The sequence below is a fragment of the Lycorma delicatula genome, chromosome 1, assembly GCF_047948215.1.
Source record: "Lycorma delicatula isolate Av1 chromosome 1, ASM4794821v1, whole genome shotgun sequence".
Taxonomy (NCBI): Eukaryota; Metazoa; Arthropoda; class Insecta; order Hemiptera; family Fulgoridae; genus Lycorma; species Lycorma delicatula.
Window position 1 is genome coordinate 90,280,042 of NC_134455.1, and position 26,239 is coordinate 90,306,280.

The following is a 26,239-nucleotide window of genomic DNA, read 5'->3' on the forward strand; positions in this document are numbered from 1 at the left end:
AAAATGAACAACTTTTATTTTTATTGGGTGATGGAAAATAAGCGTGATATTAATGTAGGTAAAACCAAACACAGTTATGTTCTTTAGTTGTGACTCTGATTATAAAAGTTTGTGATGTAAATCCAGAAGAATTAGATCAAAAATAGTTAAAAAAGTGTTGTATTAAAAACGCTGTTGAAGATATCTTGAGGCAAACTCAAAGGTATAGCACTAATGTAGAAAAATAAGTGGTTACAATGATAATGAAAATAGATCATTATGTTGTATTTATGTTAAATTAGAAAAAGGTTACATAAATATGTGCGCCGTGAAAGTGTTACATGGTTTATTTTCATTACACATGATTTTTTTTAATGTTTTTGCCAATTTTAACTAAATAACGTTCATGAATTTTGAGTACTGACAACAAAAAAAAACTTTTATAACGAAAAGCTTCAACAAAAAAAATTGCAACAGCAGTGAAAAAATAATTTTAAAAAAATTGCAAAAGGAAATTTTTCAGAAAAAGAAAACAAGAAAATGTAGTTTGTTACTTTGTTGCTTGCATTTTGCCAAGAAGCTCTACATTCAAAAAAAATCTGATGTGGACATTATATGACTTCTTTGTACGTCTATTAAAATTACATATACACATTTTTTTTTTACAATTAGAGGTTAATAATTATTAATAAATCAATATATTTAAATAAAAAAAAGATATAAAAAAATTAAGAAAAAGGAAATGAATTCGGATTCGAACAGCTGTGCCTTCTCTTTGTACGATCCAAATATTTCATTAATTAAAATCTTATTTGGCTATAACTCTGGAACCAATTAAATAAGTACCACTTTTGATATATCGTTGAAAAGCTCTCAATGAGGGCTGATTACTCCAGTTAAGAAAAAGTTCAAAATCCAATTTTCATTGGATTTTGGGCTTTTTTAGACACTTTTTGTCCAGTTTATTGCAATCAAAAGGGGAGGTGCACAATAAGATGTTACAATAATCCTAAATCCAAAATTTCAACATTCTACGGCTAATTGTTTTTGTTATGCGAAACTATACGTGACGTCTGTACGTTGTACGTACGTACAGATGTCACGCCGAAACTAATCAAAATGGATTCAGGAATGGTCAAAATGGATATTTCCGTTGAAATCTGAAAAACGAAAATTTTTCGTGATCACAATACTTCCTTTCATTCGTACCATGAAATAATAAAAATTTGAGCACATACAGCAAACAAAAATTAGATCAGATGAATGAGTTGTTTCTAAATAATTCGCAACTTAACGTTCCATTCTGAACGATTCGGAAACCTCGTTTCATTCAAAATAAAAGAGTGAACACATGCAGCAAACAAACAAACGTTCCATGCTTCTTCATCTTGTTAGATTAGATATAATATTTAACGTTATATAAAATATCTTTTAATAACAATAACAGACTTTTTTTTTCATTTCCGAGACTTAAAACCATGCGTGTATTACACCAGTAATATCGCGTATTTCTTAGATAAATATCACAAAAAATAAAAATAAATAATTTGTTACGGTGTAATTTGTTACAAATAAATAATTTGTTTGTTATAATTTACTTTATACTACATTTTGGTTATAAGAAAAATATAGATACTGGATAGATTTTATCAGGAAAATTACTTGAAATAGTTATCCCTGGAAACTGGTTAATGAGTCATTTTCCAGTTCCTGTTAAACGAGAGCAAATGTATTCGTAAAACGGTATAAGCGACCTTTTTGAAATTTAAAAAAATTACCTTTGTTTTGATATCTGTTGGATAAAAATTGGAGTAGTAGTTTAAAAGTAAAAATAACTTAAACATTATTGAAATTTTGTTCTGAGGTTCAAATCCTAGTGAAAGTTAGGTGCTTTTATATAGATTTGAATATTAGACAGTGTAAGTAGGTACCAGTGTACTTTGTTGATTAGGACTCAATTAACCACACGTCTCAGGAATGGTCGGCCTGGGTCTATACAAGACTACACTTCCTTTACATGTCATACATATCATCCTTTGGACCACGGGCGGTTGCTTATTGTTCATTATTTGAACACATTGCAAAGTACACATTAGAAAAAAATAAAAATAAATTATTAGACAGAATATTAATATAAATGAATTGCTGGTGCCCTGAATTTTCCTCTTAGGTATACATTTCTAATAATAGTATAAATTAATTTAAAAACGAAAATAGGCTTTGAAGAATGAAAAACATTTTCACAGTTATTTAAAACTACAACACTGTTATTTAAACAGTTATATAAAACATTTTTCGCAGTTATTTATAACTGTGAAAAATGTATTAAATTTAATCTTAAAGACTGGTCTTTTTTCGTAGATTACAATTTTTGATAGATCTCGTCTCGATTCGGTAATTGAATTTAATAAATTTATTATGTATTGTCAGATTCATATATATATATATATAATAATACAACTGTGTCCAAGTTCTCTTTTCCGTAATCAATGTGGGTTGTAATTTTGAACTGGGTACCTAGGGAGAGCGTTCATTAGATTTAATTATAAATTTGTAATCTATGTAAAATTAAAAGTACAATGGAGTATACATATTGAAAACTAGAGGTAAATATAAAAAAATAAGACTGCCAAAAAAAACAAAAACATTCCTGACAAACATAAGTTAGTAATCTATATTATTATATAAAGAGGAAGAGGGTTTTTATTTGTTCGGCATAATTTTGTGTGTAGTTTTCATGTGAATAACTAAAAGCCAATTATTAGATTTGAAATTTCGAGTTTCAAAGGTTAAAATAGATTTTTGAATTTTTTTTGAAACCCTGATTTTTTTAATCTCTCGATAACAAATGAAGAAATCAACCTGATTTTTCTTTGGGTACATGTGAATAAATCAATTTCTAGATTTTTTAAATTCAACTTTTAAAAGTTTGAAGAAAGGTAAAAAAGATTTTGAACAATGATTCTAAATTTTCCCAATCCGCCGACTATACTAAACGAGATATTCAGTAAATTTGGACTTGAACGTACTGTTCACATAAATATTTAAAAACCATTTTTGGATTTTTTGAATTTCGATTTTTTAAGGGGTGCGAAGGGGTTGTGGCTCAACCAACACCGTCACTGACACTGTTACTGTGTATATGACTGGCTGCAACTGCCTTCGGTTACTTGATTAAAAAACATAATATAAAAAGATTGGCGTTACGGGAAACGCAAGGTAACCAAATAGCGCGAGCGAAGCTCCGACGGGGAGCTAGTACAATTAAAGAGTGTGCGGGTGACAATTTGTAATTGTATATATCTTTTTTCTCAAATTTTTAAAATTTATTTATATTCATATTTATATAGCATATGGCACTCCCGCTAACAAGGATTCCAATGCGGGGCATACATCTAATTCGATTCTACCATTGTGTTGCTCTGTGGTGGAACAAACATACATAAATTCACCCTAAATATATTAAACTACTTTTTGGGCAGTTGTGTTAAAAAAAGAATATGGGAAAAAATAAAGAATTGGTGATGTATTATGGACGGTTAAGTATCAAAAATATCACGCTAAGGGAAGGTTTAAAGGTATACAGGGAGGTCAAAATTGACAAAAATATATGGATGTATTTCTTATTTGTGAAAAAAAAAATACGTGAAAAAAATCCTATGCAAAGGTTGCTAGTTGAAAATTACTTTTGAAATGTTCCATTATTTTCTTTTTTGAAGAGAATATATAACATTGTGTATCGGTATTCCAAGCCAATAAAAATTCAAGTAATATCCACTGTCTTAAGTGAATCTTTCATTCTATCTACCACAGCAAATGGTCGCATAATTGAAAACGTTTCTCTAGAGTAAAGATCTTTGACTGGTATCATTTGTTCCTTAAGTAATTTACATGTGCTACAACCATAAATAAACACATCGAGGCAGATATTTCATAGCAACAAATGCCCCATTACGTCTGAAATAGTTCTTTCTATATTTTTTAATTGCACTCAAGTATTTGTGTTAGTATAACACAATATATACAAGTATATATAATGAGATAAGTCTTCATGTAAAAGTTTGAATGAAATTCCTGGCTTTGTAGATGAATTTATATTAAACATAACCATTTATATTGATAATAATAACTTTATTATTTAGAATGTTTTTTTTTAAAAATAACGTAACAACACCGTGAGAAAAATATAAGCCATACAGATTGCAGTTAAAATATATAATGAATTTAAAAAAAAATGTTAATGTGCTTGTTAGTTTATTTTTACATAAAGAAAAATTAATTTTTGAAAGTATTTATTTTAAAATTGATGTATATTCTTATTTTTAACATTCCAAAATAATTACCATTTTTTTTTTTAAATACGTCCGGTGTTGGAGTGATAATATTTTACATAAGTTTATCTTTTTATTTAATATTTTCTCATGATAAATATAATAAATGGTATATAAAAACAGTAATTTCAGCAATTAGTATAAAAGTAATGTTATTTGTTATAACAATTGACAACTGTAATGACATTAACAACTGCATACTAATCAAATTATTCTTTTCCTACATTTTAACAATTGTTACAATAGATGTGACATTATGTATTGAATAAATAGTTAATTTTTATGTAGGTGTATACAATTTTTTTTGTGTTTTATGAAGTGTCATATTATTGAATAGATACTTCATTGATACAAAAACATATTTGTCTAAATGTTATGTAAAAAAAAAACAAAAAAAAAACATTATTTTACACTCCTTCAGTTTCATTTCAGTACTTTTAAAGTTTACTTTGTTACAGAAATATAAAATAATCTAAACTGTAATGAAAAACATTCTAGTAAGAGTAATTGACCATAATGTACCATAAGAGTAATTGTGTAATATACCATACACATATTTTAAAAATAATAGCTGTACTTACTAAATTATATAATATAATAAAATTCAATACTTTTAGTATTAATTAAATAATTCCTGTACTTTCTATGTTTAATATTGCCAATCTTTCTTAGCTTCATTTGGTATCACTTGTTGACGCGTTTCGGAACCACTTCATTGTCAAAACTTATTGTACTCAAGTAGTAGTACAATAAGTTTTGACAGTGGAGCGGTTTCAAAATTTATCAAGTAATAAAAAAATGAAGCTAAGAAATGTAGGCTGTGCTAAACATAGAAACTATAATGATCTTCTCAGGAAAGATAATAGTTATTATTATCTTAACAAGAAGAAGAATAATTCCTGTACTCTACAGTTGGTTCTATAAAAAGATTCTATGTGGAATCTATAGTTTTTCAATGATTTGTATACATTTGATAATAAAAGAATATTATTAGAAATAAAGGAGTTTAACAGAAGATAAATATTTAAAAAATATGTATAATGGAATGAGTTTTGGGAATTATTAAAGCTAGAAAGAGAAAAATAAAGGCTTATAAAAATAAGTTGTAATGAAAGAAGTTGAAAATTATACAGGTTTACAAAGTTTTAAATAAAAAATTTTGGAGGGGGACAGTGAGAATGACAGAGAGAGAGATAGAGTTTATGATAGAATCTTGAAATAAGAACTGAAAAGGGTAATATATATCTTAAAGTATCGGTAATATTTATATAGAAAGAAGTATATAGTTTAAAAATATAAATCGGAATCAATGATTAGAATATATGATACAATGAAATTACAGTTACCCGTATTTGACATCTGTGATGACATATTTTTTAAAAATTCAAAGACGTTTAAACTAAAAATCTGATATGGACACCACATGATTTCCTTGTACGCTTATTAAATTACATATAAACTTTTTTTTTTTAAATGAAAGCGCATAATATTTTATTTCAATGATAACTTCAGATATTTTTCACATTTTTTTTTAATATTGAATTATTATATATCGTAAAAATGTTATACAATCAGAATTTAATAATTATTAATAAATCAAAAGGTAAAAAAAAGGAGATGATTTCTGATTCGAACCGATGTGCCTTTCCCTAAGATCCAAATATTTCATTAATACAAATTTTATTTGGCTTTAACTCGGAACAAATGAAAATAAGTACCACTTTTGATATATCGTTGAAAAGCTCTCAATGAGAGCTTATTACTGCAGTTAAGAAAAAGTCCTAAATCCAAATTTTGTTTGCTTTTTGGGATTTTTTTGGACACTTTTGGTACAATCAATTGCATTCAAAAGGGGCGGTGCACAACTAGATGTTGCAACAGTCCTAAATCCAAAATTCCATCATTCTACGGCTAATCGTTTTTGAGTTATACGAGATACGTACGTCACGCCGAAACTAGTTAAAATGGATTCAGGAATGATCAAAATCAATATTTCCGTTGAAATCTGAAAACCGAAAATTTTCGCGATTACAATACTTCCTTGTACGAGGAAGTACGAAGTACTTCGTACAAACAAGTGAACATTAATGGACCCAAAATTTCCCTTTTCCTCAGTCACTCAAGCCTATATCTGTGCAAACAACCAAGAAGTGTTATACAATAAATCTCTGTCCTTCGGAAATTTTTACCAGACTTTTTTTTTACCAGACCAGGTTGGGAATGAGTCACTGGCAAGAGTGATCCACAGATAGGAATATCATTTTACAATCGAAGAGAGGATGAAAAAAGAAAAATTCTAAGTAACTAAGATTATCTGTCATCACTTACGACATTATGATAACTGTTGAGATTATTGGGTTATTTGATGACTAACCATTACACAACTGTAATAGAATCTAGAAATTAGTATGAAAAATGTTAAGAAAATACTGGACATAGCATTTCAGTACTAAAAATTGTGTGCTAGATGGAATGTTCATTTCCATGCACCAAAGCACAAACAAATACTTTTGGGGATGTAATTCAATTTCAGCATTCTTAAAGAGAAGGAATAAGTTTTTAAACACTATTCACTACTTATAAGAATAGATATGCTAGTCTACTCTTGATTCAAAGAGAAATGGTGTGAAAACACAACAGATGCTTTCCTTCCATAGATGTAAATTACTTTCTTTAATAGCAAGACTCTTATTACACTGTTCTAGGATTCAAAGGATGTTATTTTTATCCAGTATTGAGTGGATGGTAGTACGATTTATTGTTATCTATTCAACATAAAAAATTATTAATTTTATTCTTTAACTCTGTGGAATGAAATAGTAAAATGTATTCAATATTCATTCTACATTGAAGATATTCAACAATATATTTCGGATGAGGCCAAGATTCAGTTTTGTTTCTTCAACTTAAATTTCGTTTGTACATTCTTATACATAATGAAGTCCTGATTTGGTTTCTACTGATTAGAATTTATTTGGACCATAAAATAAATTTCATCACACAAAACATTTGTCTGACCCTTTGTTGACACAAGGTCACAGTAACTTCATGAAGATGGTTCTCGTTTTAGATGGAGCGTATACAACTTACGGTCCGCAGGCCACAAGCAGCCTACTTATACTTTTTCTGCGGCCCTTCATTGATGAGGTTTTATATACCAAATTTTATGTATTAAAAAAATATAATAAAAATTAAAATGCTATTTTTTTATTAAGAAGGCAGTATTAAAAATACTGTATAACACAGCATATATATATATATATATATATATATATGTGTGTGTGTGTGTGTGTGTGTGTGTATAAAGTGTTCTCGCGCTACAGTATAGCAGCTGTATTATTACATTCGTTTCGGCGTAGTGGGAGAAACTGCGAAAATGTAGAGAAATGGGGATCGTTTGCAGTAAAAATCTAAGAACTAAGTTAGGAATGCTTAGTTGAGCAAAATTAAAATTATTCTAAATAAATAAAATAAAAAACCTATATTATAAAAAATGTAATAAATAAATAAAGCCTAAATGTATATCTTATACAATAAAACAACATTTTTCGTGAAATTTCCGTTAATTGAGTGTTGCTATATATGTTGTACTCGATTCAATTTAAGAGCTATCTTGTGGTAAAAAACCGCGTGGCGTTGTAACAGTCTTTCTCGAAAGTTACCCTTACAAATTATACGTTTTGATGCTTTATGATCTGATTTATTACTGATATTTACATTTGGCACCGACTGAATCGAGTTATTTACAAATTAATTATATGGCAGCGATATTTAAAATTATATCTCTTGATAAAACAGGATAGACGATAAGTACATATAAAAATTCTGATGAGGATAACAAATTGAGTCATCCGGTATATTACTACACTAACACAATCGTACACACTGTAGTAAAATCTCACTACTACAAACAGGATATTAGCTATTAGTCGAAAATTTAGAACTGCGAAAATTTAGAGGAATTCAGATCGCTGTACATTAGAAAACTAGAGAACTAGACTAGAAATGCTTACTTATGCGTAGGGCAAATTATTGAAACCATAATATTTCTGGTGCATTACTTCTGGAAGTGGGAAATACGCCCGCACACACATTCAGACACCACAGTCAACAGACACGGACCTCACACTCACAAGATACCAAACATCAGACTAAATCTCACTACAGTCCGCAACATCCAATCATCGCTCAGAAAACATACCTCATACCGCACACTCCACACGTCACATCAAAGCCAGCCACATCCAATCACATAAATCATCACCTCACAGACAATCAAACACTATACGTATCTCACGGGTCACCATCGGACGCGGGAGCGGAGAGTCCACGACCTCATCGCACCCAGGCGATCCCCACACGTACGGAGAACCCCCTAGGCTCTCAGCCGCGTGCCCTTCCGCGCCCGCACCCTCCGACGACCCCTTTTTCTACCTCTGCGAGACTCCTCCCAGACGTACAGCTCCTCCTTGATCTTCCTAGCAAACTTTGCTAAATCCGTTCAGTTTTCCGTGCTTTCTAACATGATCTGCTGCAGTTTCTCTACCTACGGTTTTATAATTCTTATGTTTGCCATCAATTCTTCCCAAGCAATGATGGAAATTCGACCTTTTTTCGTATTTCTCACTGATTGCCTTTCAGTCTTCCTTAGTTGGCTATCTCATGTATGTTGTTTCATCACTTCCAAAACTGATCGTAAGTGTTTTGTCTCCTAAATTTGTACAGAACGATTATAATGTTTAATTGGTATTCTAAAAAAAACTTCTTTCTTTTCGTGTTTAGCTATTCATCTCTCTTCGAACTCCTGGTAGACTCAACTGATGCATACCTATTAAACGTCTTCGATTCTTCTCTTTTCAACTCTTATTCGACTCCTTAAGAAAGATTGCTATGAATCAAATCGAATCGTAACTGAGAAAGATTTGGTTTCGTATCACCTATCCAATTCATTGTTGAGAATCGTAAACAGAATCGGTTTGCAGGACAAACCGATTCTCGATTCTTTCGTTCAGTATAAGGAATCGAATCGAAGGAATGACTCGTTCACGGCTCTTCCCATTATTGGTATTCAGTAACTGATTTTGCAGTATGAGACTGCTCATCAAAATGTGTCTCAGAAACATGCAGCATGTTAAAATGCAATTGTTAATCCAACAAGAAGATTTTTCATATTATTGGCAGAAAAATGAAACCCTTTTCAGATGGCGAGTATATCAAAGAGTGTTTGAAGGCTGCAGTATAAGAAATTTTTCCAGATAAAATTAAAGCTTGCTGTAAATTGTTGTTTGCATCAAACTGTGGCACACATAATTAATGATATATTAACGGAAATTTCTGCATGGCTTAATAAAGTTCCAGAAAATTTTGCGTGTTTTTCGATGATACAACAGACATTAAGGACACCACTCAATTTTCTATTTTTGTTGGGGAATCAAGAAACAAATGCATGTGACAGAAGAATTTCTTAATCTTGTGTTTAAAAGTCACTACCATTGGAAATGGTATTAAAGATGCTGTCATACAGTGTGTACAAAAATATAAACTTGATTTTAAAAGCTAATTGGCAATGCAACTGATCAAGTGCCTTCAATGGTCGGTAAAAATATCGGAGCTGTTACATTGATGATATGGGAGAAAGTTCAAATTTTTTTATCTTTATATTTGTCATTGTTTTTTATACCTTGAAAATTTATTTGCACAAACATTGAATATGTTCCTGTGATGTTATTAGAACAATTGATACAATAAAAAATAATTCTCTGAAACATTGTCAATTTCAAGAGTATCTTCATGAATTTGAAACTGAATACAGCGATATGATTTTCTTTGCAAAAATATGGTAGTTAAGCCATGGAAAATGCTCACAAAGGTTTTGGATCTTAAGAGAGGAAGTTTCTACTTTTACGAATGAAAATGGGGAAGATATTCCAGAACTCCAAGATGAACAATGGCTTCTAGATTTACATTTTCTCACAGATATTACAGCAAAATTAAATTAAATTAATCAGATGCTTCAAGGCGAAAATAGATTAATTATAGATTGCTATCAACATAGCATTCATAGTGAAATGAAAGCTTTATGAAAATTATGTCAAACAACTTAAAGCAATTTCCATTATTAAGTAATTTTAAAAGTAACCAAATGCAATTGAATAAGAATACTAAAACAATTGCACACAGCTTTTGAACACAGATTTGCATCTCTCAGAAACATGAAATGATAATCAATATTTTTGTATATCTTTTTAATGATGAAGTAAAATCTGCTTTAGAAAACTAACAATTAAAACTGATAGATCTCCAATCACATGCTGATAATAATAAGTAATATTAGTTTAAATTAATTAGTAATATAAGTTTGAATCAAGTAATAAACCACTTTTTACCAAAAATATATCAATGAAGATAAGTTTCCTAATTTGAAACAACTAGCACACTGTGTTACAGCTAATATGGTATCTTTGCAAATCTTTATTTTGAAAATGAAATTTGTGAAGTCGAAAAATCTCAGAGTAATGGAGAATCTGACAAATCAACTTGATTGTACCTCTTCTAAATTAGCTGTGGATTTAAAAAAATTGCAGATAAAATTGAAAACAAATTTTAAATCAATTAAGATTTACATAATTAAATTTAACCGTAAATAATGGTTATGTAAGTATATAGTGTTATCATTAAGATTTAATTTTATAAATGATATAACACATATAGCATAAAATAATAAACATATAATTTAATTATAATTGCATGTAAAAATATTTGAGTTGAAATATTATTGTACCTGACATTTTCCAAAGAATTTCAGCTATTATTATTATTATTATTATGGAATTTAAATTTACTTATTTTATAAATTTTGATTATGGCTCATATCAGTTTAATAAAATTTTATTGTCCCAGTAAAGATTTTTGGTTGGAAATAGCTGTTTTAGAAGAAACAAGAGATGTTTTTGAGAACTGGAAATAGGAAGTTTCTACAATTTTTTGACAGCATTGTTGTAGAAAACCATTTTGAAAAGTAAAAATCATTAGATTTATGTCATGTTAAATTATGGTGATAGAAAAATATTAATTTGCAGAGGTTTCCATTTAGGGATGTGATAAAACAGCAGATCAGATGTTGTGCTCTAGTGGTATGCTGAGGGAAAACCCACCAGACTTATGAAAGAAAATTTTGAAATCCTATAGAGGATTGTGTGTGAGCTGATGCATCTTTTAATCTATCAGCAGCACACCTATGTTTGCACTAGAGCTTTTTTTAGAATTATCAGTGCTGATCCTTTGCATAATTCCCAAGTTTAATCAGTACTATAAATACATACTTCAGTGGTGCAAGATGGTAGAGAGCTTTAATAAGGTGAACACACCATTATTATTAATAATGGTGTATTTAATAATGGTATTATTAATATTCTCAGGAATAGTAGACCTGAGACTGTACAAGATTACACATTTACATTCATACATACCATCCTCATTCATCCACTGAAGTAATACCTTATGGTTGTTCCAGAGGGTAAACAGACAAAGAAAAGGTAGAATATGTGGTTTCTACCTAAAGACTTCCTGTTGCTGGATAAACCAACTAAATATACCAGAATTGTTCTGCCTGAAATCAGTATGTGGGTGTGTGCATGTGCATGCATGAAAAGAAAGAGAAAAGTTATTAAACTTTTTTTTTTTAATAAAAATAAAAATCACTAAGGAGATAATTATAAACTTTGTTGCTTTATTGGAATCTGATGAGCAAAAATTGTGGTTACAGAAAAATAAGTTCTTCACGCACATACCAAATTAAACTATCTTGATGTATGAAGTTTTGGGCTACTTGTAATTTCTTGTCTCAGTGTTCTTCATGATCTTTGGACTTCTTACATTCAGGCCTGTAGGGGGTTATCTGAAAGAAAGTTTCAGTTTTTTTGTGAATAAACAACAAAAGTCTTTGTAAAACACTTATTTAAAGTAATTTAAAGAAATGGTTTTGTCAAGGACCAAATTGTAAAACTGAAGATTTTTGGTGTATCTAGTTTGTATTTTGTCTCAGTAATCATGTAACTACAGTCATGAATTTTGGTGTAGCCATTTCACTATTAATTGGATTAATCCTATTCAATCTTATAAAAAATTTATGAAAGTTGGGAAGGGAAATATTTAGGAAGTGTTATGTTTCAAACAAGGTTAGAGTAATCATATATTTAACTCATATTATTTTTTAGTTCATAACAAACAGTAGTATCTTAAGTATAGTAATCATGAAAATAATACTACTAAAAAGTTTATAAAACAAATATTTTTTCTAACTTATGAGCGTCTCAACTTACCAGTAATTAAAGTATTAAAAATTAAAGTATTAAAAATATATATTTTTTTTTTTTAATTTTGTAAGTGACGTGTTAGGATTAGAGTAGTTTTTTAACTTTATCACAGTGGTAGAAGTGGCACATGTTAATTTAAAAAAAAAAATCTTTCTTTAGCATATAGCAATAGCATATAATAAAGCTACCTGAAGTTTTGATCTACATTTTTGGTAGCTTGAGGCATGTCATAAAGTTAACATAAGAGCACATAGAGAATTAAGCATATAGAGCTAAATTTGTAACATTTTTAACTGCTTTAATTAATCAACTCCTGTTTTATTATGAGGAAGAGTTAAAAAGAAATCTCTATATTTTTTTTAATATTATAATTTATTCTATTCAAAGTGCATGGATACTTCCAGAAAAAATATACTTTTGCTGAAAGTATAGATGTTTTTGCACATTCAGCATCAGATTTAAAATACCTTGTTCTATTAGCTCTTTGATTTGTTTAAAAAACATGAAAACTATTATGGATGTGGTCTTGGAAATACAACAGATTGACAAAATGCTGAAATGGCAAATATTGAATGATTGCAACTGTTTTATGTGTAATATAGGATTGAGCAATATCATAAATCAACAAAACACCTGTTCTCAGAATCCATGTCATATGGTTTGATAACTGGATGCAAGCAAATCTTAAGAGATTTGCATTTGTTTCACTGGACACAAAATCTCTTCTAGGTGTGTAGTGCTCCATAAACCTTTCTAGTGATGATTAAATGTGGAATTTATTAGAAAGAAGCTTAATGACATTCCTTGTTCGGTTTCTTGATTTTCAATTAGTACTGCCTAAATTTAGTCTCTAATGATAATTCTTTCTAGGTAACAATAATTTTCTGCTTCAAAGTGGCATGAATTCCTCACAGGTAAATGTGTCATTCTTTTAATTCTGCTGGCTGTTGAAGTAATTGCCTTGGAAACATATGAATCCAACTTGCAGATAATTATGGACAATATGAGCTGATCCATGACTCATATCCAGACAGGTGACAGTGTCAGTTTCCCTTAACCGTAGTTTTGATTGTGTTACTTAGACAGTAGCTTCAGGTGTTGCTACTCAGAGCACTTATTTGAGGAAATTCTGTTACTAAACCTCATTGTAGGAGTTTCCTAGTATACGTATGTATTATTTAATGTATGGCTTATGTAATATTTAATTTACATTCACTGATTAACTATAATGGATTCTATCTTTTAATGACTCAAAAAAGAATGACAGAATACTAATCTTTGTTATGTGTTACAAGTGTTTTGTGCTTCCAAGTTTATTAAATACTCTGATCTATTTATCTGTTAGCTAACAAATACTATTTGTGTATTGGATGCTTGAAATATGAGTGTAACTGTTACAAACTTGCAGGATAATACTGTGTTTCATCTTTATAGTGGACATTGAAATGGTTTTACTGTATTTTTCTTTACAAAAGTTTATTAAAAGATTTATATTAAAGTATGAATGTTCTCTTGTAAAAGTATTATACCATATGTATTTTTTTGGTATATATGAGTTTAGGTTATATGAGTTGATTTAACTGATACTTATGCCACTATGCTTACTACATAGCCTTGGTCAGAAAAAAGTCCTTATGTTGGTTTATTGGCAGCCATCCTCAATCAGACTTTACTAAAGATGCACTAACTTGTAATTCTACAGGTCCTGACAACCTCAGCATAGTTCTGTTAGGATCTGACCAAGATCAATGAAACCCAAAATAGAGAAACAGAATCAAGAATACAGAAAAGAGGTGGTTATTGAGAAAGATTGGTGATTTTTTAATGAAGAAACTGACCAGACAAACAATCTCACCCAGAGGGTTGCTCAATGCTTCCTCCTGCATTGAACATACATGATTCATATATAAACAAAGCAGTTCATTTCTAAGGTTGTGTGGAATGTGAACGTGTTTAATTAAATTCATAAACCTTTCTACCAAATTATTCTGCAGAATGATTAAGAAAGGTTTCAAAGTAATGTCTGAGGGAGAGGTGGATTTTAAACTTTATGCAAATGCCAGGAAGTTCAATAACATTGCCATCATGGGTTTTTTTTTTTTTAATTTTATGTAATATTTAATTAATTGGACACCAAATATTAATTGGTAAACTATCTTCTATTCTTTCATATTTAACATTATACTTTGATTTTTTTTTTATTACAAATTTTTGTTTGCTAAATAAATGTGCATATAATAATTACATATTTTGTGTGGGTATTGTTGGATGGTTAGGTGGTGTGCATGTGCATGTGTGTCCATTGCTACAATGACAATGGTACATTAACATGTTATTTTAAAAAAATTGTTTGTTTATTAATTTAATTTTACCCATGATATTTTGTAAGTATATAATCAGAAAGTAGGAAGCAGATGTAAATGACATGAAAATGACATCAAATGACAGAAAGACAGTTGTATGAATTTTAGCTGATGAATGGATAGACAGACACAGACAAGTAGGCGGCTGTCTGTCTGGAACCAGTGACAACACAATGCCACTCACTAGTCAGTCTGTCTCTTATTACTGACTAATATGATGATAACATGGCGGAGCTTTCAAAAAGCAATTGCTAATGATATTTTCATATTTTCAACAACCTGATGATGTAAATTGTGCACTTAACTCTGAATAATGGAGGATTGCACAACATTATTTCAATGTAAGTCATCATATTAACATGTACATTTTGTTACTAAATGCAAAGACCAAAATATCTATGACAAGAATTTTTAGAAATCTTCAAAATAATAAAAACGTTTACTAGAAATATATTTATATAAACTCCCATTATATTATAATATTAAGCAAATGATTGCTATTTTTACAGTTAATATTTATTGTAGTCTGAGTGACAGCAAAACAGTCTATTTTTATCGTTTGTTTAGGATATTTTTTATTTTCTTATTTGTATTTATTTTATAAGGGATTAGGGGGCTCAGAAGTTCACATCAAGGATATCCTGCTCTGTAGGGTCCAGCATCCTAGGACGGATGTTGAGGTTCAAATTTGTGTCCACAGATAGAAAATGGCCAAGGAGGAATATAAAATAATGAAAAAGATAAATGATGGTTTAATTTTTGAGGCACCATAGCATTAGTCAAACAATCCCCCCAACCGCAGGAAAGTTCAAAGCCCCTTTAGAAAACAAGAATTCTTCCCATTTACAATCCCTTACTACACTATAAAATGACAATGAAAATAAGAATCACTTATGATATAGCAATGAAAATTTCTCAGTGAGGGCTTATTACTGCAGTTAGAAAAATTGTTAAATCCAAATTTTTTTGGATTTTGGGCTTTTTTGGACACTTTTGGTTCAATCAATTGCAATCAAAAGGGGATCTTCACAACTAGATGTTACAACAGTCCTAAATCCAAAATTTCAACATTCTACAGCTAATCGTTTTTGAATTATGCGAGATACATTCATACGTACATATATACATGCATACATACAGACGTCATGCCAAAACTAGTTAAAATGCATTCAGGGATAGTCAAAATGGATATTTCTGTTGAAATCTGAAAACCGAAATTTTTCATAATCACAATATTTTCTTTACTTCATACGAAAGTAAAAAAGTGTTGGATCTCATTGCTGATGAGATCAATTTGATTGTCCCACAGGAATTGATAAGTAAAAAAAATATTATAAGTAAAATAGTTTGTTGTAATATTATTTAGTATTACAATTTGTTCTTTACAAATTTCTATTTTATTAAGTTTTATAAAACTGTAAGTTATTCATTAATGGCCAGTTGAATTATATTTTAATTGTTAAATTTTAATTTTATGGTTTATTAAATAATAGTCTCATATTGTTAAATTTTATTTATAATTGCATTAGATTTTGTAAATGAGAGAATTACAGAGTTGTAATTCTCTCATTTACAAAATCTAATGCAATTATAAATAATAATAATAGAGGTGTGTGTTATTCATTTTATCTATTTTACAGAGTGATATATATTAACTTCATCAAAATTTTAACAGTTGATTTAATTATTTCAGTACATAAATGGGTTTTGTCTAATTATTATAAATCTCCTAATGAGTTAATTATCATCCTTTATTAAGACCCATTCTTTTCCTTATGTTTACTTCCTTTTTCCTGGGATAAATATTTTTGAATTGCAATATTAGGTTGTTACAAACTCACAAGTATATGTATGTAATAGGATTGTCCAAACAAAAGTTTATGTTTGCTGTCCATAGTTGTTAGATTATTCCATTTCATTTATCTGGCAACTCTGTTTTCTGTCTGAGGGTGACTCAATAAATGTTATTAGTTGCTACAGAAACCAAAGGATAGAGAGGATGACTTAAGTTCTTCTAATGTGCATCTATGTTATGTACTCCATCTATGTTATGTATACAGTATACATATACATAAAAGGATGTATATATGCTGTATACATTCATCCTTACAACTTTATGGGGCAACCAGTAATCAGTGAAAATAGTTAAGAAAAGGTGAATATAAGTCTGCATTAAAAGAAAAATAAAACTACTAAAAAATTCCCAGTAAGTTTATGTACATTACATATCTATTTTATCTTAATAATAACTTCTTTCTGTACCACAAAGAGCATGGTTTTTTGATCCTGGGTAAAATAGTAAACTGCACATCCCATAATCCAATAGTTCTATAGTAGAATTGGAATGTTCCAAGAGAAGCATCCTAGATATTAAAGGATATAAAGCAAGGATGAAAAGCCAACCATTGAAATTGCATTTAATAAATTGGTGCCTATAGATCACTGAAGTTAAACAGCACTGGGTGCAGTTTCTTTCCATACTATGGCATCTTGTTGTAGTCAATGGTTATAGCAGTTGATCCCAAATTAAAAAATCTTCATTCTTCATGTCAAAGTAAATTAAATTTTTTTAATATATTTATCATTGAACAAACAGAAATAAATATATATTAAGGCAAAATAGGTAATTTTCAATAGAGAAAAATATAAGTAGGTATTTATGAAATTTATAATTATTCTTTAAATCAAGCTTATTTTCTGAATAATCCAAATTTTATGGTATTTCTGAAGTTCTTGAAATCTTCATTTTATGGAGCACGAAAACTTAAATTTTTAAAAAGGTTTTCATAGATTATTGATTTTTATTTTTTTACAGAGGATTTTAATATTGATCATAATGTGAAAGGTACAAGTGATTTATTACCAGAATATTGTAGTAATGTTATGCTATGTGTAATATACCATAGTATGACTGTGTAACTTTCATTAATACACCAGTATTATAAGTATTTTTTAAATGTTTAATGTTTAAGTATTTTAAAATAATTAGTTTATTCTTCTTTACTCCTTATTAAGAAAAAAAATATTGACTTCGATAACCAATTAAAATGTTTACAAATTAAAGAGTAAATATTTTTATTGTTATTTTTATCTTTATGTGGACTAAAAGGTTGAGAAAGTTTGCTTCATCAGTTTACATTTATTTCATCTCATAAAGAGCAATATGTATATTGTATGTTATGAAATGACCAATAAGTCTGTGGAAGCTCATAGAATAACAAAATTTTAATATCTAATACAGAGGCAAAGTTAATGGCAAAATTATGAAATGAAACTGATACTGGGATAATAGAAATCTTTATATAAAAATTGATGCAATTTTCTAATGAAAAATGGAAGGCATTATGAAATCATTGCTATATGAAAATGCAGAGAGCCACATTTTCTTGGAAAAAAGCAGCTGTAGTTTTCCATTGCTTTCAGCTGCTCAGTACTCAGAGGACTGAGTGATGTTGATATGGCCGTTTTTAAGTCATTCTGACTCACGCCCTTAACAACTACTGAAAGAGCTGCTGCCCTCTTTCAGGAATCATTCCTTAGTCTGGCTCTCAACAGACACCTCTCCGATATGGTTGCACATTCGGTCCAGCTACTCTGTATCCCTGAGCACTCAAGCCCCCTCACCAACGGCAAGGTCTCATGATTCATAGAGGAGGAAAACCTTGGGTTTCAGACGATATATTGCAGCTGATGGATGAACGTAGAAAATATAAGAATGCTAGTAATGAAGAAAGTAAAAGGAACTATCGGCAATTAAGAAATGCTATAAACAGGAAGTGCAAACTGGCGAAAGAAGAGTGGATTAAAGAAAAGTGTTCAGAAGTGGAAAGAGAAATGAACATTGGTAAAATAGATGGAGCATACAGGAAAATTAAGGAAAATTTTGGGGTACATAAATTAAAATCTAATAATGTGTTAAACAAAGATGGTGCACCAATATATAATACAAAAGGTAAAGTTGATAGATGGGTGGAATATATTGAAGAGTTATACAGAGGAAATGAATTAGAAAATAGTGTTATAGAGGAAGAAGAGGAAGTTGAGGAGGATGAAATGGGAGAAACAATACGGAGATCTGAATTTAAGAGAGCATTAAAAGATTTAACTGGCAGAAAGGCACCTGGAATAGACCTGTAGAATTACTGCGCAGTGCAGGTGAGGAAGCGATTGATAGATTATAGAAACTGGTGTGTAATATTTATGAAAAAGGGGAATTTCCGTCAGACTTCAAAAAAAGTGTTATAGTCATGATACCAAAGAAAGCAGGGGCAGATAAATGTGAAGAATACAGAACAATTAGTTTAACTAGTCATGCATCAAAAATTTTAACTAGAATTCTATACAGAAGAATTGAGAGGAGAGTGGAAGAAGTGTTAGGAGAAGACCAATTTGGTTTCAGGAAAAGTATAGGGACAAGGGAAGCAATTTTAGGCGTCAGATTAATAGTAGAAGGAAGATTAATGAAAAACAAACCAACATACTTGGCGTTTATAGACCTAGAAAGGCATTCGATAACGTAGACTGGAATAAAATGTTCAGCATTTTAAAAAATTAGGGTTCAAATACAGAGATAGAAGAACAATTGCTAACATGTACAGGAACCAAACAGCAACAGTAATAATTGAAGAACATAAGAAAGAAGCCCTAATAAGAAAGGGAGTCCGACAATGATGTTCCCTATCTCCGTTACTTTTTAATCTTTACATGGAACTAGCAGTTAATGATGTTAAAGAAGAATTTAGATTCGGAGTAACAGTACAAGGTGAAAAGATAAAGATGCTACGATTTGCCGATGATATAGTAATTCTAACTGGATGTAAAAAGCATTTAGAAGAAACAATGAACGGCATGGATGAAGTCCTATGCATGAACTACCGCATGAAAATAAACAAGAACAAAACGAAAGTAATGAAATGTAGTAGAAATAACGACGATGGATCATTGAATGTAATATATAGGAAGAGAAAAGATTATGGAGGTAGAAGAATTTTGTTATTTGGGAAGTAGAATTACTAAAGATGGACGAAGCAGGAGCGATATAAAATGCTGAATAGCACAAGCGAAACGAGCCTTCAGTAAGAAATATAATTTGTTTACATCAAAAATTAATTTAAATGTCAGGAAAAGATTTTTGAAAGTATATGGTTGCTGTGTCGCTTTATATGGAAGTGAAACTTGGACAATCGGAGTATCTGAGTAGAAAAGATTAGAAGCTTTTGAAATGTGGTGCTATAGGAGAATGTTAAAAATCAGATGGGTGGATAAAGTGACAAATGAAGAGGTATTGCGGCAAATAGATGAAGAAAGAAGCATTTGGAAAAATATAGTTAAAAGAAGAGACAGACTTATAGGCCACATACTATGGCATCCTGGAATAGTCGCTTTATTATTGGAAGGACAGGTAGAAGGAAAAAATTGTGTAGGCAGGCCACATTTGGAATATGTAAAACAAATTGTTAGGGATGTAGGATGTAGATGGTATACTGAAATGAAACGACTAGCACTAGATAGGGAATCTTGGAGAGCTGCACCAAACTGAAGACAAAAAAAAAATTAAAAATGTTTTTATTTGTTTGAAAATCTCTTTTCCCACTCCAGTAATAAGTAGTAGTAGTAGTTGTGGATTTATGATTACATTTAAGTCAGTTACAATTCTGACTGTAGTCAAGAAAAAACTAAACAATTCAACAATTTCAATGTATATATGTACGTATTCATTATTTTTAAATGCCATAACTCTAATGGCTATAGGTGACATGACAGAAATCAAAGTTACTCTTTGAAATTAAAATTACATAGTCATCCTTAAGAATAAAAGCATTTCATATAATATTTAATAGAGAAAGTGATGAATGAAATGGTTTCCATTGCCTTTTTCATTGAGCCAAATAAATGTTGCATATCAGCATACCAAATTCATAAAAATCAAAATGGAGGTGATATTCAGTCCTACAAGTGACATTTTCATTTAATTTATCACAGGGACTGTGATAAATTATTATACAGGTGTGTTTGCTATTCATTACATAGAAAGCTACAGATGGGCGTTTTTTTGTCACTAAAACAGATGATAGTTAAAGAAATTATTGTAATATATAATTTGTCAATTAAAAAAAAAAATAAACTTGATAAGATGATAAGAATTGACCAGATTTGTCTAGAATCAAAAAACTTCAATAAGTTATACATATGATAATATTTTAAAAATCATAAAACAATGACATGTAAAATATTTTCAGTGGGAGATATAATGATTCCAAAAAAGAAGGGGTGTATTAATTTACTACTTTTCATTATCTGTCTCAGTTTTTCTTATTAGTGTGAAACGTATCAAGCATCTGAGGTACAAATAGTATTATTCAGATTTTCTGTTTGAAAATAATGATTTTCATTAAATGCCATTCCCAGAGTTGAGAAGAGTAAAGGTGTCACTTGTAGGGCTAAAACATCACTTTCCTTTCAGAGGCTGCTGATATGTTAGTATACATAGCTTATGAAGAAGGAAACAGGAGAACATTTGATCCCTCAATTCTCAGTTTTCTTAGTAAACATAACATGAATAGCTTGTTACACTTTGAAATAGCTTCGTTAATTATTTTTGGAGTAGTTTTGTATCAATTCAGAAGCCTACAAATGTTATGGTTGTGTTGATCAAACACACAAATATTTAAATGTATTAAACTGCATATCAGATAAATTCATTAATCGGGTAAATATCTTTACATTATATTATATCTAGACGTTATAAATTTTTAATTTTAAAATTAACAAAAAAAAAATAAATAAATTATAAAGAGTAATATTTAAAAAAATATTATGATAATCAAATTAGAAAAGATACTTCAAAAATAAAAATATGTTTTCAATGTTTTATTGTTAAAAAAAATATATAAACGATGTATATTCATGGTTATATATGTACATGATCATCGAGAAAGGTTGCAGCAGTTTAAAAAAATTGTATCTCAGAAACTGCCAGAAATAATCATACGAGAGTATGTTTTTAAATAATTCACCAACTGAAAAAGTTTTTTTTACGTACCATAGAATGTTTCAATAGAGCTTCTTTGGTCGGTCTGCAAACATCCAGCCGATAATCGACTTCTGCCCAGATCCGCTGGAACATCGCAGGTGTAAGGTAGTGATCCGTTATCTTAAATGTTTTGGCATAATTGTAGGTTATGAGGATATCAGCAACCCAAAGAAATTACTGAATATGTCACAGATTCCCCAAAAATAAACATGTGGTGCGATTTGATATCGTGTGATTTTCCCGTTATTTTTTCATAAGCCTACTATCACAACCCACCGGATTGGTCTAGTGGTGAACGCATCTTCGCAAATCAGCTGATTTCAAAGATGATAGTTTCAGCGTTCAAAATTTAGTAAAGGCAGTTACTTTTATTCGGATTTGAACACTTGGTCATGGATACCGGTATTATTTAATGGTTGGGTTTCAATTAATCACACATCTCAGGTATGGTCAACCTGAGACTGTACAAGACTACACTTCACTTACATTCATGCATATCATCCTCTCAAGTAATACCTGATGGTGATTTCCGGCGGCTAAACAGGAAAAAAGGCCCCTATCACGGGGAAGTTTATTTAGACATGGTACAGCTGTACGTTTTCTCGCAAGTTGACCAAATTAAACAAAAGAATAATGTTTCAACAAGATGGCAAGATGGTGCGCCCCCACACTTTAGTCTAGACGATCGACGCGCTCCCGATGAAAGATTCCTTAATCTTTGGATTGGTAGGGCCGGTCCTATGCTTTGGCCTCCAAGAATCCCTGATTTGACACACCTAGACTTTTTTCTATGGAGATACGTTAAAAAATTTGTCAACAGTGAAAAAATCAGGGATGAACCTTTGAAGACAACGGATCACCGCTGCTGTTGCTACAATTACACCTGCGATGATCCAGCGGACCTAGACAGAACTTGAATATCGGCCGGATGTTTGCAGAGCGATTAAAGGGGCTCATATTGAAACGTCCTAAGGTATGTAAAAAAGTTTTTGAGTTGGTGAATTTTTAAAAATAATACTCGTTTGATTATTTCTAGTAGTGTCTGAAATATGATTTTTTTAAATTGCTGCAACCTTTTTCGATGACCTGTATTTTAAGCTCTTATAACGGTAAGAAGTTTGTTTAAATGAATTGAGATACAATCATAATTAATTAAAAAATCAATTTTATGAAACTACAGAGAGCCTTGGTTTTTTACTTTCAATTAATAGTAACATGGTCACTATTGTAGATTTTCTTATACATTTCTCAAAATGTAGCCTTGTTTTAAAAATTAATTCTCTTAAATTCTTTTTTATTCACTGCAGTAGAAATTAAAAAAGAAACTGACAACATACGATTTTCTTATAACTAATTTACTTGCTTTAATTATGTAAATTAGACAACCATCAAAAAAAGTATTTCATTTTAAAAGTGTTAGTGAATCTCCTTACTACGTTTTTTCTACAAAAATATTATGAAATCAAAAAAATGGTGAATAATACAAACTCTCTGAAAAAACTTATAGTATGAAGGCATCCCTCAAAAAATAGTTGTTTTTCCCGAATCCCCCAAAAAATTAATATTTTAAAAATTACAAAGGTTCACTTGGTACGGGGCTGTTTCAATTACAAAATAATCAATGGCAAAATAATATTACCCTAGTTAGATGTTGTTCTTAACGGTTGGGTAGCTTGCTTTTTATTTTTTTTCTATACCCTGTTTGTTATATTTTCAAACAGCCCTGTGGAGAGTGAACCTTTGAAATTTTAAGAATATAATTTTTTTTGGATTCGGGACAAACAGTTGATTTTTGTGGGGTACCTTCACAGTGTAAGTTTTTTTTAGGGAGTTTGTATTATTCAGATTTTTTTTGAATTCATAATGGTTTTGTCAAAAATTAACAATTTTACAATGAAATTGTTTTTTTTTTTGTGGTTGTGATAGCAGTTATTTTGGTTATAATGTTTTTCATCACTTTCCTCATGATGTATGCGATGACTTAAAATAAATAAAAAACAAATGGACCATTTTATCTTTAGATTGTGTAATTGTGATTTTCTCGGCAAAAACACATATTTCATATGTGCATTATTTATTAATCTTTATTATTAATTATTTAGTAATAATAAATATCATATGTGTATTATTTGCATTTAACTGTTAATTACCACTGTTTAACCTCTGGAACCACCAAAAGTTAATTACTTCAGAGATGATATGTATGAATATAAATGGAGTGTAGTCTTGTATAATGTCAGGTCGACTATTCCTGAGATGTGTGGTTAATTGAAACCCAACCACCAAAGAACACCGGTATCCAAGATCTGGTATTCAAATTTGCATAAAACTAATTGCTTTTACTAGGTAACTGGTAATTACCTTATCATAGATCACTCAATCGTAATTCAGCTGTAATTTTAGTATATACCTTACATCATAATTGTACTCAAAAAATATAATGGTCTTTATTATTATTATTTTTGTTAATAATCATTAATTCTAGTTTAATTATATTTAATTAATTAATATTAAGTATACTTCATTTTATATTTAATATACATAACTTTATATTAGTTTTGTTTTTTTATATTTAATTATATATAATTTAATTTTTTAATTCATATTCTATTATATTTATATGTGCTCGTATAATTTATTAAAAAGGTTTTCAAAATATCCTTTTGTTACATTCTAGTATTTTCTGAACCTGATAACTTGCGCCACCTGACGGAATATACACTGAAAAATGGAGGTTTCAATTTTTGTTGATGAGAATAGATTTAAAAATGTGATTGCAGCCTGCGCTATCTGACTAAATATAGACAAAATATAATTTATTTTATAAAGACAGCGTAAGGTGGCTTGCTATCGGAGAAGAATAAAAATGGCGTGATAAGAAATATTAATAATATGCGGGAGGGACAAAACAGTAGAGACCATGATAGTAGGGTAGGAGAGTGAGAGGAGCATAATGTATTTATTTATTCGACGATCCCAACTGAGGAAGACTCAGTGTTAAAAGTAGTTTTGAGAATGGAGGTACTTCGAAAACGCGTCAACTACAAATATTAGTGACAATATTAAGAAAGGGGAGAAAATAACAAATAACATTCAACTCAATTATAATTATTTATTTTTACATCTATTCTAAAAATAAAAATATTTCTAGATACAATATATATAAAAAATAATCTTAATTAGATAATTTCATGTAAAGCGTTCTCTGCTTCAGAAATAGTAATGTTTAGATACAACTTTAAACTGGATGAAAATGGAGAAACAAACCTAAAAAAACTATCATTCTTATTCTAACTATTTGTGTTTACATTATTTTTAGAAAAAAATTAAAAACCGTTATTTTTTCACCCTAGAATTGTAATTAATTTGAAAATTACAAAAAAACCTTATAAAATAAAAAAAATATCGTGACGATGCTTTTTGTTTTAAAATAAAATGTAATTTATAATAAAATATATTACGTACGTTGTTGTTCGTTAGTTAAGATTACGAAATCTGACTTTGATAAGCATTTCAGTCTAAGATTGGAGTTCATATATAGTCACTGGATGGGAAACATAGAAAGGACACAAGTCATTCATTGGAATTTCTCTGGAGACCATTCATCAGGATCAGTAAGACATCATTCTGTTTTTATTTTGTTTTTCAAATATATTTAAAAAAAATTAGTTTCAACAACAGTTGATATTTTCACTAATATAATCAGATAAAAACTTGTGTATCTACTGAGTGGAGCAGAGAAACGGAAAATTTGGCTAACTTTCTTGGCAGACTAGGGATGTGACAGGCCTATGAGTTAGAGTGCGATGTGAGATTGTTTAGAACGTCTTGCCATTTTTTTTTTTTTGCTTGATAATTTCGCTACATAATCTTGAAGCTTTGCATGGGATACGAAATAGAATTTTGTAGCTCTTGAAAAATGCCATAACTAACCGGTATTCGAACCCGGGTCCTTCGGGTGAAAGGTTGAGGCGCTATCACTCGGATAATAATCTTTCTCTCTACATGGATAGTAATCACTTGACAGTGGATTGATCGTGAACGTACTTTTACTGTATAATATTTTTTTATGAATGGTGAAAGTTGCAGCGTCAGAGAAATAATTTATATATTGCTAACAGTTTGGAAGCCATGAACACGTTCTTCCTTCATACAATTAAAATACGAGTTTGTAATCTTGAAATAAATTGCTTCGGATACTAAAAAGAATCTGAGAAC